This window comes from Lissotriton vulgaris, chromosome 10 (assembly GCF_964263255.1).
Source record: "Lissotriton vulgaris chromosome 10, aLisVul1.2, whole genome shotgun sequence".
NCBI lineage: Eukaryota > Metazoa > Chordata > Amphibia > Caudata > Salamandridae > Lissotriton > Lissotriton vulgaris.
The window spans coordinates 364,295,246-364,310,652 of NC_141698.1; the positions used below are offsets into that span (position 1 = coordinate 364,295,246).

Here is a 15,407-nt window from a genome sequence, read left to right on the forward strand (position 1 = left end):
CAGCTTAAAACTTGGATTTTCGACAAATAATCCCCCACCCTTCCCCAAGCGCCTTGAGACCCTCTGGGTATGTAGTGCGCTATATAAATTCTCTGACTTGACACATGGCGACTGAGTAATTTACTTAGTCGAAACTGACGAACCTTACTCTGCCCGCCAAACTCTAAATCGGGCCCTTGCTATTCTTGCCCACTTACACACATTTTAAATGTACTCCATGTCGCACAATGCAAATTTACTGAAATATGTTAGTAAAGCTTAGTCTCTTTCTGAGGTTGGCACAAAGAAGCAAGAAATTTAGAAAGTAGTTGAGTTTACATTCCTTCCCACAATAAGATCCAAGCACTTGCTCATTAGTCATTATGTTTGAGTTTATGTTCTGACACACGGTCTCAGTCTTATTCCCTTGCATTGTGAGAAATTGCATATTGTGGAAGAATTTTGCTCCAACTAAGTAAAGTTGAATCTTTGTCCATTAAAATGGCAATTGCCTTGCATTGTTTTTGACTGCTTGCTGGCTTTTTTGCATTAAACATAAGTTAGACTTTATAGATTGTTTCCTTTTACAGATACATGCTCTGAAGAGATGTTTGCTGTTAATTACGAGGTCAGGTAAATTGGTGCTGCTGACAAGCTGCAGATTTATTAGTGCAAGGTGTGAAGTGGGTTCTGAAGGGTAGCAAACTATATTAGAGTAATAAGAAAATTGAGAACAGACCAGAGATACCTTCTGAAGGGCAGACAATGTACCTACCATAGGAATTATTGAGAGAGAACTGAACTACATACTCTCAGTAAAGAGGGTCTGCTCCAAACTCTAGGAGGATGCAGAAGCACAGGCAGCGGGCAGTCATATTCACACAATTCAATAAAACCTGCACTGTACTTTATGAGAAGTTCTGAATTAAACATCCCTGTAATAGCATGAATGTGAGCAAAAGTCACTACTCTCCGAACCACCTACGTTTTCTTTTCATTTTCACTAATGCCGTCAGAGAGGGTGTGGTATCTACCTTATCCTTTTGTTATCTTTGGAAGAGATCACGAGACAGATATTTAATCGTAATTTCCCATCACAGTAACATTGTAGGTAGGGGTTTAGCTTTGCCAAGGCTAATATGCACCTGAACCAGATTTGTCAAATTGAATCATAAGTCAAAAGTGAAAGGCAAAGAAGCGTTTGAAAATTGACTGTGGTTTAGTACCCAGAATATCCCAAGTGAGCCTAATAAAAATAGTACCATCCTGCACTGTTTTTTTCTCTCTAGTTTGTAACCTAGGATTCAGTGGTGGCGCAACGTGACCACCATTTGCCTCTAAGGAAACTGCTTAATTAGGGCCACAGGAACGTCCTTGTTAGATAACAGGAGTCTATCTCCACTACAACAGTGACCCAAGAGGTTGAACAGAGAAAATAAGCCTTGAAAATGCGCCAGGCTTGCAGACTACGTATGATGGAAAACATGCTGGCTGTGTATGGAATAAAATACAAACCATCACAAAGATCTGTGTGGTTATGGCTGTGTATGGACTAAAATGGCAAGCATTAAGATCTGGCCATCATAATCAAGTTGACATCATTTTTTTGATCTGTGAAAAAATAAGAAGAATGATTGACACGTTCTACAATCTAGAACTTTGGATTCGAAGGATCTTACAAAAACAGTGATTCTATGTCAGGATCTGAGGTAAGTACTATGCTCTACTTTCTTTTATTTCCATGCTCCAGAACTTCAAAGTAATATTGTAAATGTAAATTGATACTTGTATAGCGCACTACTCACCCGCAAGGGTCTCAAGGCACTTTTACGAATACCGCTGTGGAACCCATCCTGGCTTTCCCTGTGAGGCGTCCACTCCTGGGCACCCCCAAGGTGGAGGCCAGGCATCCTTAGCGCTGTGGGGGCCGTTGTGGAGATTAAGCAAGCTATTGCCCAGAGTTGCAGGGAACTACTTTTCCCATAACACCCTGGGAAAGAGAAACACAAACAGCCAATGAACGGTCTCTCTTGTCCTCGTATTGAACGACCAATACCCCTCCCCCCAAAAAAAACTTTCTCTTTCTTTCCTGCTACAGCGAACATATGAGTGCCTCTTTTCTTGCTACTTAACTGTTGGTAGGATTGAGTAGCATTGGCTTTCTTTGACCATGCTAACGTGAGTTTTCTTCTCACAACATCCCCGCCATGGGAACACATGTCAGCGCTCCATTTGCGGCTGTCTTTACCCAGGAACGGCCTGAGTGCGGTGGGCTTTACTCCCGCTAGAGGGCGCACTTCTTATAAGGATCTCACTACTTTGCGGGCGTTGCGACTCTCGTCATTGATTACTGCTGGCAAGATATATTCCCTGGTACACCTGGAAGCCAAAACGCCCTGCGGGGTCCGTATTGCATATAAATAAGCTGCAAAACGCCTGTATCACGAACAGGTCAGAACTACACCTTTCCTTCACCATTTGACGCGCACACAGCGCTAGTTGTCACTAGGGGGTTCAGCCCAGGCGCATAGTAGATTAACCCGAGCCTAACTTCAGGGTGTTCTGTCATAGGGGAAATCACAATTGCGTGTTATTTAGCGGGCACACAACCACTGGTATTGCCCAGTACCACATTTGCAGCCCCTTTTGAGGTGCTTATAAATTGTGAGCAGCGAGTCTGCCCATAAATGGAGGGAGAATACATGGAAGAGGGGTCTATGTCAGGAATCCCATTAGATGATAAATTCTGTGATGCGGTGGATGAATCGATCCACCAGGCAGTGATATCAACGATCATGCCTCTGGGAAGATGCCTCAATAGGACTGCATATTTATTCTCAGACCCAATGGCACCCAGTATGGAGTTTCTCCCTCCCAGAAATCCCCTCACGTCATCTGATCAGGCTGACAAGTGCCCATCAAAGCGCAAGGTGAACACAGGAGTACACTTGGGTGCTTTTGAGTGCCTTAAGAAGGCATTCCTCACCAGACCTACCGGCCTGGAGGGTGACCTGAGGGTGCTCTTGGACCTCACGCCTGACATACCAAATGAACCGGTCTTTCCTGATGGGGTGGGGTGGGGGATGATGATTCACAAGCAGACTCAATAATGATGAGTCCAGTCCCTCCTCCAGACCCTTGTGGCTATCCCCGGCCACTGACCCCCTCTTGTCACAGGACAGTTCTGAGGGCGAGTCTCACATGTTGGACCTGAAAGGCCTTATTTATTCTAAGTCAGCAGCATGGTCCCTGTCAATGAAGGTTGCTACGTATGTGGCAGACCACCTCCATGACCCCCAAGAGAAAGAGGCGCGAGCCCGTCTCCGTGCAGAATGTCCGGTCGAGCCCGTCTCCGTGCAGATTGTCCGGTCCTTCTATGGCAATGAAAGTGGCCCAAAAATCCAATATAGACAACAGGATGGCCACCTTGTTGGCCAAATATATTTGCGACTCAAAAAGTGCATTGACAAATCCTGGAGGTCCTGTCAGGACAAACTCTCAGATGTAATTAGGCCACTGACCAAACTCTTAAGACCTAGCGGAAGATGCAAAATCATTTGGTATACCTGTACTGCCTGAGGTTCTTTCCGGGTGGGCACAATATCTGTAGTACTTCTTGGAAACGCAAACTGCGCGTTATCTACGAAGAGGAGATGGTCCTTCTTAATCGAGGTGGATCCCACCTTCATCGGAGGCTGGACCCTTTGCCCAGAGGGCCTTCTTTGGGAAACTATTTATAAAAGAGTTGGGGAAATTTGTCCAACCTATATGTCCCTAGGTAAGGCACAGGTGTCCATCAAAAAATATTCCACCCAAACCTTTTTGTCTGGGACGGCCAAGGAAGAAGGGCGAGTGACTAGCCGGTTTTACACGCAAGGCCCTCTCCAAAGCCAAGGCTACTGCAAGACCAGCCAAGATCATGGGGTCTTCCCCTGCAAGAGAGCGCACAGAGATAGTGGGGCACAAGGAAACAACAGATGCCAGTTCTATGGAACCCAACCAGGTGAGCGTTGGTCTTTCTTCCCAGTTAGAGCTGGAAGGGGGGGGGGGGGGGGTGATTGCCACGTTTCCTTCACAACTGAGAGAAGTTAACCTCAGATGCATGAGTCCTTCAGACAGTACAAAGGTTCCATATGTTTTATGGTTCCCCGGTGCAGCGGTTCGGGCCACGCTCGTTGACCTTTTCCGCGGCCCAATGCCTCTTGATAGTTCAGTGGGTGACAGACCTGCTGCGCAAGCTAGCTATAGACCAGTCCACCCACACCGAACATATTTTCCTTGTGGAAAAAACAGGACGTAGGTCTATGGCTCTTGATCAACCTCTGCGAGTTCAAACGATGGTTGTTTTATCGCCACTTCAAGATGGAAGGCATCCATCTGTTGCGAGATTTGCTAAAGCTACAGGACTCGATGGTGCTTCACGATCTCAAAGACACATTCCTCACAGTGCCCATTTTTCTACCTGATCTCACTGCAGTTCCTTTGGCGAAACCAAGTTTACGAATTCACAACTCTTCCTTTCCGACTCCCTTCGACCCCTTGGTGTTTCACCAAAGTGCTCAAGTCAGCAATGGAATTTACCTCAGTCTCCCCTAGCGGAAGGTTCCGATTTTTGCCTGTCAAACAACATATTGGTCACAGTGAAGTACCTCCCAGGGGTGGGCAACAAAGTAGTGGACTGCTGTTTGAGACAATGGTCGGCAATGAGCTTGTGGCATCTGGATCCAAGAGGATATTCCTTGTTCTTAACACCAGCTGGGGTACATTCACAGTGGACTGCTTTGCATCTTGCCTAGACCATCAGGTGGACCAATACTTCAGTTGGAAGCTGGATCCCCTGGCGACAGCAACAGATGCCTTCCTTCAGGACTGGTCAGGCGGAACAAGGCTACGCTTTACCTCCTTTCGCGATGATAATGCTCCTATCAACCCAAGTTCGGAAGCAAAAGCCAAAACTGTGGTTTTTGCATTTGTCACCCCCAGTGGGATGGGTATGCTCAGACGCGAGTCCCATGCTCTCCACACCACTGGATTCAAGCAAGTCGGGCTGAAGATGGCCGGAATGCCAGAAACCGGTCCTCGGAAGCTTGTTTCCGGTCCAGGGAGGCATGGCTTGGCAGTTCGGGCTGGACTGTTCCCATGAGGCACAGGGTCAGCCTGATTTGCATATGGCCATGTCTGAACTGGGGTGGTGTGGAGTGCAAAAAAAACGATGGATGTAGGCCCAGATCTCTGTACTGGGGTGAATGTATGACATTGTTCTGCATTCTGTCCATCAACTGTGGTTTTTGCATTTGTCACCCCAAGTGGGATGGGTATGCTCAGATATGAGTTCCATGCTCTCCACACCACTGGATTCAAGCAAGCCGGGCTGAAGACGGCTGGAATGCCAGAAACCGGTCCTCGGAAGCTTGTTTCCGGTCCAGGGAAGGCATGGCTTGGCAGTTCGGGCTGGACTGTTCCCATGAGGCACAGGGTCAGACTGATTTGCATATGGCCCTGTCTGAACTGGGGTGGTGTGGAGTGCAAAAAAACGATGGATTTAGGCCCAGATCTCTGTACTGGGGTGAATGTATGACATTGTTCTGCATCCTGCCCATAAACTGTGGTTTTTGCAAGAGTGGTTCTGATAGCGCCATTTTGAGGTCGCAAGTGAGGTTTCCAGTTCTTCTGGAACTTTCTGAGGTTTCTCAAATCCTTTTTCCCCACACTCCAAAACTTCTCCGAGAAACTCTAGAAAACCCTCACCCACTAGTTCTCTAAGGCCGGTAACTTCTTATGGCATGGTGGATTAAAGGGAATGATGGAGAGTCTAAGTATTTTTGGAGGAAGCTGAAAAGCTTTCAGACGCCACATGGGCGGATGGTACCACCAAGTGTTATAGGTCAGAGTGGACAAGATGGGTCAGTTGGTGTGTACAGACAGGTTGTGATCCCTTGGGGTCGGATGTTGTCGAAGTAATGATTTTTTGGACCACCCTAGTATCCCAGGACTTAGTTTATGGGACAGTGAATACATTCAGGTCAGCCATTTTGGCAGGACACCCCTGATTCAGGGTTACCTGGTCAGTGAACACCGGTTAGTATGCAACTTGATGGGGGGTATCAGTTTGTCTCTACCTCCAGAGATTAGGTATTCAGCTTTGTGCGACCTGAATCAAGTCCTCAATCTCTTCAAGTCCTGGCAAAGAAAAGAGTCTCTAGCTCACAAAGAACTTTCCGGGAAATTAGAGATGCTGCTATGCTCGATATCTTGTCATAGGGGGTCTGACTTAAGGGCTATGAACATCAACGGCAGAATTAATTCCCTGGACAGTTACTTTTAATTTCTCACACAGAACGAATGTCCAATTTGAGAACGATTTCTTATCTAGCATTTGGCAAATCACTAAAGTTGTTTGTGGTGCGATGCTAGGAGGCCAGAATTCCCCTCTCATGTGCTCATATGCCTTCAAACAAGAGACATTGCTAATATCCCTAAATAAACCTTTCACAAAAGTGTCCTCTCCCTCAATTGATAGGTGAGTTTATTGGCTCATCCAGGAAGGGGGCATTAATGGTTCTAATTTTGACACTCACTCGCCAGGTCTTCAAAGGCATTTACTCTGGGTGCCAGACTGGAGGTTATCCTTAATGCGGCCGATTGGTCGTCTGACTCCATGTTTAAGAAGTTCTACTTTAACCTGTACTGGATATGGCGTCCCCGATAGTGGACAAGCTTTGAACAAGCATAGCATAATCCTCGTCTCCAGTCCTGATATAGAATACAATTTTTCCAGTCATTCATAGAGGAAAGTTTCAATTCTATTAAGGACACAGAGGCGAGGATTATTCCCACCCATGGTTTCTTAGGCAACTTCCCACCCTTCTTGGAGATTACATCACTGTATATGCAATATATTACTAATTATCCTCGTTGTAAGAAATAATTATAAATTGTTATAGACTATGAATTAGATGTCAGTGGTTTGTGCATTTTGAATTGTACCAATGATTGAAAGTTCTTGTAGATTTTCTGTATACTGTGTTGACAAGATGTATTTTTCACCCCAATAATGGTTTCAATAAAATGTTCTCGTATTCTAGGTTCGGAGTCCACCAAAGGAGAATGAGTAATCCATTGCATAAACTGAGAAAGTTGCAGGGGTGAGTCGTTCAATATGAGGACAAGAGAAACTGTTCACTGGCTGAAGTTTTGTGTTTCTCTTTCTCATGGTGTTATGGGAAAGGTAGTTTATTGATATAGATGTAGAGCATAACACTTGCCTCCGTGTCCTTAATAGAATTGAAACTTTCTGATACAAATGCTTGGAAATATTACATTCTCTATTCTTGAAATGTGCAATGGGTATTGTTGAAGATTGATGTTTTGTGTTTTACATAAAGGAAATAGTTCAAAGGAAAATAGGGAAATACACTCTTATTCAAGTTAACTCGTAAAACAAGGAGGTGTAGTTAGCCCAACCCTACAAAAAGACTTTTCTATCCCCACCCTATAAAAAGTTACAGCCATTGGGGTATATCATATTGAAAAGCAAGGCGCTGGACTTTATTAAGAACACTTTCCATTTCTGCATAATAAAACTGATCTTTATAGGTCAATGGACAGACATTCTGGAAAAACCGGATTAGAGGCTGATTTCCCCAGGTCAGACTATAATCCTATGTTGCTACAGCTCCTACTGTGGCTGCAACGTTGACGGGTGAAGTCAACAAGCAGAGGGGAAGAGCAACGGAGGAGCTGGGCGGGGAGCATACAAAGATATAAGCGACAAAACTGAGTGGGATGGTGAGTGGTGGGGGAAGCACAGAGGATCTGGGGAGAAGGAAGGAAAGGAGGGAGCAACACAGAATGAGAGAGGCTCAGGATTTAAGTGGCAAAGCAACACACAAGGGATCGAGCTAGAAAACACATTAGCTGGCATGGAGTGCTGAAAGCAAAATAAAAAAAGGAATTCCCTGAATGTAAGCAGAGGAGAGACACAAGTCATCCAATCAAAAAGTGTAGTAAACAAGCTAAACTTCACATAGCTCCAGAAGGTAATTTGTTTGTATTTGATACTTTCATGGGAAATTTAATGGCCCATATACTCTACTCTCTCACACTTGTGATTAAAATTAGAAAGCCTCAATGTCAAATATTTACTCTCCACTACACTCAAAATAATTTGCATATTCTTGTCATGTTCCTCTCTGTCCTTCCAAATATCAATATATCATCTTGGTAACCACTAAACCAGTAACTCCATTAAGTGTCTCCTTTATAAGGCATTTGAATGCTTATGCTGCACTTACTAGACCAAAATACATTCTTAAAAACTGGAACATGCTTTCAAGTATGACAAAAGCTGTCCAATTCCAGGATTCCTCATATAATTCAATCTGTTGATAAACACTTGCAAGATTCACTGTAGAAAACATGGTGGTCCCTCCAAGTGACGACACCATTTCATGGCAAATGGACAACAGGTGCCTATTTATTCTATTTTCCTCATCGAGACTGCACAAATCAATAAACCACCACAGTTCACTAAAGCATTTTAACGTCATAGCCATGGGAGAAAAACACAATGAGGATTTTGTTAGCTCAATGATCTTCTTTAGAACACAGATCCTCTAGAATTACTCTTATGTTTTCCCAATAGGCTAAAAAAAAGTTACAAACCATATATCTAACTGCCATGGCATTGTTTTTTAAAATGAGTTATGCTTAAATATCACAAACTTCCCCAAATTCTTCTAGAAAACGTTAGTACACTTATTTTTCAAGGGAAAAAACAATACTTTGCATTGTCACACACAGAATGCACAGGGTAGAAGCACTGGGCTAATCGAATGCCCATCTCTTGTTGGTGTGGCCAACCCAAAACTGCATCAACCATAAACGTATCCTAGATCGTTCTACAGTTTTCCTGTCCACAAACTCTTTCACAAAAAATAACCTGTCCAACCTAATTTGTATCAATCAGGCTGAAAGTCCAGGGGGGATATTACCTTGCTTTCACACTACAGCTCTAATATCGAGGACTTGCCACTGACGCTGAAACAACACAAATATACTATCGTGGATACTTCCTTGCCATCAATATAAATAAAACATTTGAGAAACCACTGTACCCATTCCCTCTCATGCAAAGAATAACATTAAGGCCAAGACTTGGTTCCACCTTCTCCTCGACCGTGGTAAACTTAACCTTATTACCCATACTAGCCTTTAATACTCTGCCAAAATGACTACTCTTTTAACAACAGTTACACATTTTGCCTATGGCTGGGCACCCACTGAAATGTCCCACATAATGCAGACTGCCATATGTGAACATGACAACGCTTTTCTTCTCAGTTTCTTTGATGTGAGTGTCTTTTATTTTAGTTTTTACTGTTCGAAAATTTCTTCACAACACTAATATTCACACCTTCGTCAACCCTTCTTGCTCCTTGGAATCTTATTACTTGTATAAACTTCTCTGGCTGCTCAATTTATTGGCAGTGTTTATAGTAGCATTCAGAGTGAACTCTGTGCCTATCCATAATCTCTTCTGAACGTTTTACTTTTAGTTTTCATTATCGCTTGAGCTCTTGGAACTTGACCATACACGAGAGACTCAAATTCACAAGACATAGCTAAAGTTCCTAATGCGTAAACATAGAAATCAATGGATTTATCCTGTTTTTGTGTCTGTAAGTAAAATGTAAATCTCCCCATCACGGTGTTCATTTTTTTCCAGATCTAGCTTGATGGCAAACCAAAAAAAATCCAAAACCCCAGCTTTCTCTAAACGCAGTAAATTCTTAAAAAAGATAGAAAGTGCAACTCACCCTCAAATACTACCACATATACTAGTAAAACAGGAGAGCACACTACCCATCCCATTGGTAGATCACTAGCCAATTGGAAAAATATAGTGGAATTGCACTGCTAGCCAAAGTAAGTAATGGCCATGTATCACAAACGTTTTCCAAAACAATTCTAAAGGTAGAAAAGTTGGTAGGATACAGATGATAAACGTTATCAAGTTATTTGCCTGGAATAATAAGACATAATAGTACTTCACCGGGCTCTTTCAGAAAGCATATGCCCGTTGGATAAGAGCATGGCATGCAAATTAAACGTTGTTAAAAAATAACAAAAAAATTAATCTTTTTTTTGCACAAAACTAATAGTTGAGCACATACAGTGCTGCGGATGTCAGAAAATCCTGCTATTTTAGGTCACGCTGTTTGCTAAGAATATGTCAACTCCTTCACAATGCGTTGTTCTAATTAAAGAGAACGCATACGTAATAGTATTACAAAACTTGCTAGGATGCCAGTGTAAGGAGGCTTGCTTCAGTTTGACGCATCATGTCAATTTCTGAAGATGCATCACGAGGTGTTTGGACATAAATACGCCCAAAGGCCTAACTGCTTGTCACTTGATCCTGCGCGTATCCACTAACAGCTGCAGATGTATGTAGTAAACACTACTGCTGAAGAGCAACCACCAGTGGATACTGCAAAACTATACTGAAGCACATCCCTAACAATGTTTCCACACCTTGCAGCGATGACTGAAATTCATAGCTTCGACCCAATACTGATTCCTTGTAACTTATGGCCAAAATGGGACAGCTGATATCCAGAGGTTGCTCATGAATGTATTCTTCCCTCCAGTCACCAGCATGTTGGGGAAATCAGCGCACAGATCTCAAGAGAGATACCCCACTACTCCAAGAGACAGGGTTCAAAATATAATTCACTTATCAGAAATAAGGGAATTTATTTCTGATAAGGGGAAAGAAGCTCCACATGTCTGGTAAGTGGAGATGATTATTTCGTATAACAGGAGCATTTACCGCAGCCACACATCCCACAGCCCTGCCTTTAACTGTCTCCCAAATCTTCCCCCAAACATTCCACAACTCCCCACGGCAATGGTTCTAAAGAAAGGATGAAAATACTTGTTGCAGCACATAACAGTTACCTTGCTGGAGAATAACCCCTCTTATTCAAAGCCAAATACATACAGAACATTACAATGCTGAACCTCTGGTGTATGGCTGTATGCACCCTCAATTGGTAGTCACCAGGGGGAGATCTAGGGGCAAACTCCCTGCCATCACCATGAGAATCCACCCCCAGGTCCAGTCACTATGACATCAAAGGGTGAAAGTGTGCACCAAGGGATTCCCAGAATGTCCAACAAGCTGCTTCGTTTTCAAAGTAATTCGCATTAAAAAGCAACATACCTGAGAGTGACTCAAATATTGAGAAATCAAGCTGTAGTGAGTCTTACCTCAAGTCCAGATACTGATTACTTGACAATTAGTGCTGTGGTCTGGGTGCAAATCTTGATATGGCTTCTTCGTCGGTAGCCTAGGTAGAACATATCCTGTTAATTGTTTAAGATACATATTAATACTCTTACTCTGTGTGGCATGAAACGCTTAATGGGGTTTAATATAGGACATTTGGTAAACTGAATATACAACATACAATATGATTAGACATGAGTTGTCTGTCCACGTCTGGAAGATAATGAAAATAACATCCTGTCTTTTTTTCAGAATTCATTAAGTTAATTTCATTGTGCAGGATATGTGACCAATCTCACTTTTGCCACCTTAGTTACTAATATGAGTTGATACGTAGTAAGAGTTAATAATTACTCAAACGTCCTACCGAAGACATATTTAGATTCAATTGGCAATACCAGTTTGTGAAAAGAAATCTAATGCAAACTCTAATTTTGGCTGACCATATACATGTAACGCAAAAAGTGAAATAGACAGTTCTGGGTGTTCTTATTACCTAACTCAATTACACTAATTTTAACTCTCATAATAGGGAGTACAGTCGAGAAGATATTATAGAGATCTGAGCCAGTAGTTTATACAATAGTCCTCTGTGTGTGCCCAATCTACTAAACTACTTTTGGCCCTGGTTTCCAACTAAAAATTTCCTTTGGAGAAACCAGCAATCCTGGTTCTTCACACCAACTGGGAAATGCAGAACAGGCACCAATCTCAATTCTGCGCCTCCCCAAAGTTCCTAAGGCATCACTATGGGCAAGGAAGACCTTCAACGCCTTCAGTCATTGGAAGGTAAAATGAAGAGTGCCTGTAAACTGTTCCTCAAATTCTTTGTCAAATTCTTTATTTCGGCTTAAAAAGATGCCATAAAAGAGTCACAACACAATTCATTATAATATACATTAAATCACATTCTTAGTTACATTTGATGTGGCTAAAACATATATAAGTTAAAAGAGAAGATTAAAACATGGGAAATAAAAATTCCCAAATTCCAAGCCTGAATCAGAACGTGGTCTGAAGGCATCAGCATCTCCTACCCACCCACACGCCCAACCCCAGTTGCCCGGATGTTGTAACTCAGTTTCAGGTCATTGACAGCAAAAGTACTGCAGCTTGAACGTGGTCTGAAGGCATCAGCATCTCCTACCCACCCACACGCCCAACCCCAGTTGCCCTGATGTTGTACCTCAGTTTCAGGTCATTGACAGCAAAAGTACTGCAGCTTGTATCCCCTGTCAGTGCCAGAGATCTCTTCGATCGGGTTTCCTGCAAGGAAGAGCGTAGCTGACGCAGCCTACTCCAGTGGGTAGCAACCACCTGCCGGGGAACAATACAGAAGTGTTACTGTTAAATCAAAATGTTATTTAGTCGTTTATGCGCTTTATATTTATCGTGAAAAACATTTTGCCAAGGCCACTTGGCAGCACTAGACGAACGTATGAAGGCTCAGTAGTCACATAGTAAGATAAATAGAGACGTCTGTATGTAAATAGATGGAGGAGAAAGATACAAAATTATGACACAAAATCAAGTATCAACTGTTTAAAGGGTTTGGCCTCTTCAAACAAAAAAAAACGAGAGGCTCTCCTGCCGGAGTCTGATCATGAGGTAGAGGTTTATTTGCCTAGTATTCGTTTCAGATTAATGCTCGCTCAGTGTCATCGATATTTACTTTTAGTACCTTTATGTACATTTTCTGAATTTGCTTTGATTGGCTTGTCACTCAGTATTGGCTTTACAGTTTTGTACAGCAGGAGCAATGTTGAGTTTGCACTGCACTAATTACTTGCTCAAACAGAAGTTGCAAGCGAGGGACACCATCGGCCCTATGTGTAAACGTGTGTCGCCATATACACAGAACCCTTTCCTAGATTCAGTAAAACCCCCCCAAAATACAATTTGGGACATTATTACTCATTGCATCAGGAGAAAATTCGTAATTGGGTATAAAATATGGGCCCATACCACATCCCAAAACATTCTCAAGGTGGCGTTTGCACCCAAGCACGCACAGCACAGCAAAAACTCCCAAAAGCAGAGAAGGGGAGTACTGAATAATTACAGTTGTACAAAAGAATCCATACCCTCTTCAGCGAAATTAAATCAACAGTCAAGCCCCATCCCAGATCTGGGATCGGTGTGGAGCTCATTGGAGAGGCAAGCTACGTAGAGTTGTGGTGGCTGTACTGTCCAGTGGGAAGCCAAGCAGCCACTAGCTGGTGGGTGTTGTGCCTACTAGGGAACCAAGCCACCAGAGCCATGGTTTGTGCAGCCAACCTCATGGAGCAGGAGCTTGGAGGGCAGCTCAGCCCCCCTTCACCACCCCCAGAGCTGTGGTAGGTGTAGTGCCTAATGGGTAGCCAAGCACCTCAGAGCAGTGCTTTATTTATCCTTCAAACCCACAACCCAGAGTTGTTGTGAGTGTAGTGCTAAAGGTACAGTAACGCCCAAGAGCAGTGGTGTCTGCGCCCCCCCACCCCAGAGTTGTGGTGAGTGTAGAGCCAAAGGTACTGAAACGCCCAAGAGCAGTGGTGTCTGCGTCCACCACCCCTAAGGTGTGGTGAGTGTACTGCTATAAGTACAGTAATGCCCCCAGCGCTGTGGTGTCAGTGTCCCCCACCCCAGAGTTGTGGTGAGTGTAGAGCTACAGGTACAGTAACGCCCCAGCGCAGTGGTGTCTGCTCCCCCCACCCCAGAGTTGTGGTGAGTGTAGTGCTAAAGGTACAGAAACGCCCAAGAGCAGTGGTGTCTGCGTCCACCACCCCTAAGTTGTGGTGAGTGTAGTGCTATAGGTACAGTAATGCCCCCAGCGCTGTGGTGTCAGCGTCCCCCACCCCAGAGTTGTGGTGAGTGTAGTGCTAAAGGTACAGTAGCGCCCCAGCGCTGTGGTGTCTGCGCCCCCCCACCCCAGAGTTGCAGTGAGTGTAGTGCTATAGGTACAGTAACGCCCCCAGCGCAGTGGTGTCTGTGTCCCCACCCCTGAGTTGTGGTGAGTGTAGTGCTAAAGGTACAGTAACGCCCCCAGAGCTGTGGTGTCTGCGCCCCCCCACCCCAGAGATGTGGTGAGTGTAGAGCTACAGGTACAGTAACGCCCCCAGCGTTGTGGTGTCTGCGTCCCCCACCCCTGAGGTGTGGTGAGTGTAGAGCTACAGGTACAGTAACGCCCCCAGCGTTGTGGTGTCTGCGTCCCCCACCCCTGAGTTGTGGTGAGTGTAGTGCTAAAGGTACAGTAGCGCCCCCAGCGCTGTGGTGTCTGCGCCCCCCCACCCCAGAGTTGCAGTGAGTGTAGTGCTATAGGTACAGTAACGCCCCCAGCGCAGTGGTGTCTGTGTCCCCACCCCTGAGTTGTGGTGAGTGTAGGGCTAAAGGTACAGTAACGCCCCAAGAGCTGTGGTGTCTGTGCCCCCCCACCCCAGAGTTGCAGTGAGTGTAGTGCTAAAGGTACAGTAGCGCCCCCAGCGCTGTGGTGTCTGCGCCCCCCCACCCCAGAGTTGCAGTGAGTGTAGTGCTATAGGTACAGTAACGCCCCCTGCGCAGTGGTGTCTGTGTCCCCACCCCTGAGTTGTGGTGAGTGTAGTGCTAAAGGTACAGTAACGCCCCAAGAGCTGTGGTGTCTGTGCCCCCCCACCCCAGAGTTGCAGTGAGTGTAGTGCTAAAGGTACAGTAACGCCCCCAGCGCAGTGGTGTCTGCGTCCCCACCCCAGAGTTGTGGTGAGTGTAGTGCTAAAGTTACAGTAATACCCCCAGCGCTGTGGTGTCTGCGCCCCCTCCCCACCCCAGAGTTGTGGCGAGTATGGTGCTATAGGTACAGTAACGCCCCCAGAGCAGTGGTGTCTGCACCCCCCACCCCAGAGCTGTGGTGAGTGTAGTGCTAAAGGTACAGTAACGCCCCCAGAGCTGTTTTGTCTGCGCCCCCCACCCCTGAGTTGTGGTGAGTGTAGAGCTAAAGATACAGTAACGCCCCCAGCGCTGTTGTGTCTGCATCCCCCACCCCAGAGTTGTGGTGAGTGTAGGGCTAAAGGTACAGTAACGCCCCCAGAGCTGTTTTGTCTGCGCTCCAAAGCCCTGAGTTGTGTTGAGTGTAGTGCTAAAGGTACAGTAACGCCCCCAGCGCAGTGGTGTCTGCTCCCCCCAC

At 44.9% G+C, this 15,407-nt stretch overlaps 1 protein-coding gene across 2 annotated transcripts in view; it reads right to left on the minus strand.

Annotated features, from left to right (window-relative positions):
• LOC147685262 (cell death-inducing p53-target protein 1-like) overlaps nucleotides 1-15,407 on the minus strand; it is a 220,652-nt gene that overhangs the window by 199,961 nt on the left and 5,284 nt on the right. Inside the window, exons 2-3 of one of the 2 annotated variants that reach the window (XM_086941155.1) lie at nucleotides 12,459-12,589; nucleotides 11,254-11,349 (exon numbers count right to left, since the gene is read on the minus strand). The gene's annotated coding sequence lies outside the window, so the exon portion shown is untranslated. The remainder of the gene's footprint in view (nucleotides 1-11,253; nucleotides 11,350-12,458; nucleotides 12,590-15,407) is intronic. The other variant, XM_086941154.1, reaches the window with a different exon arrangement.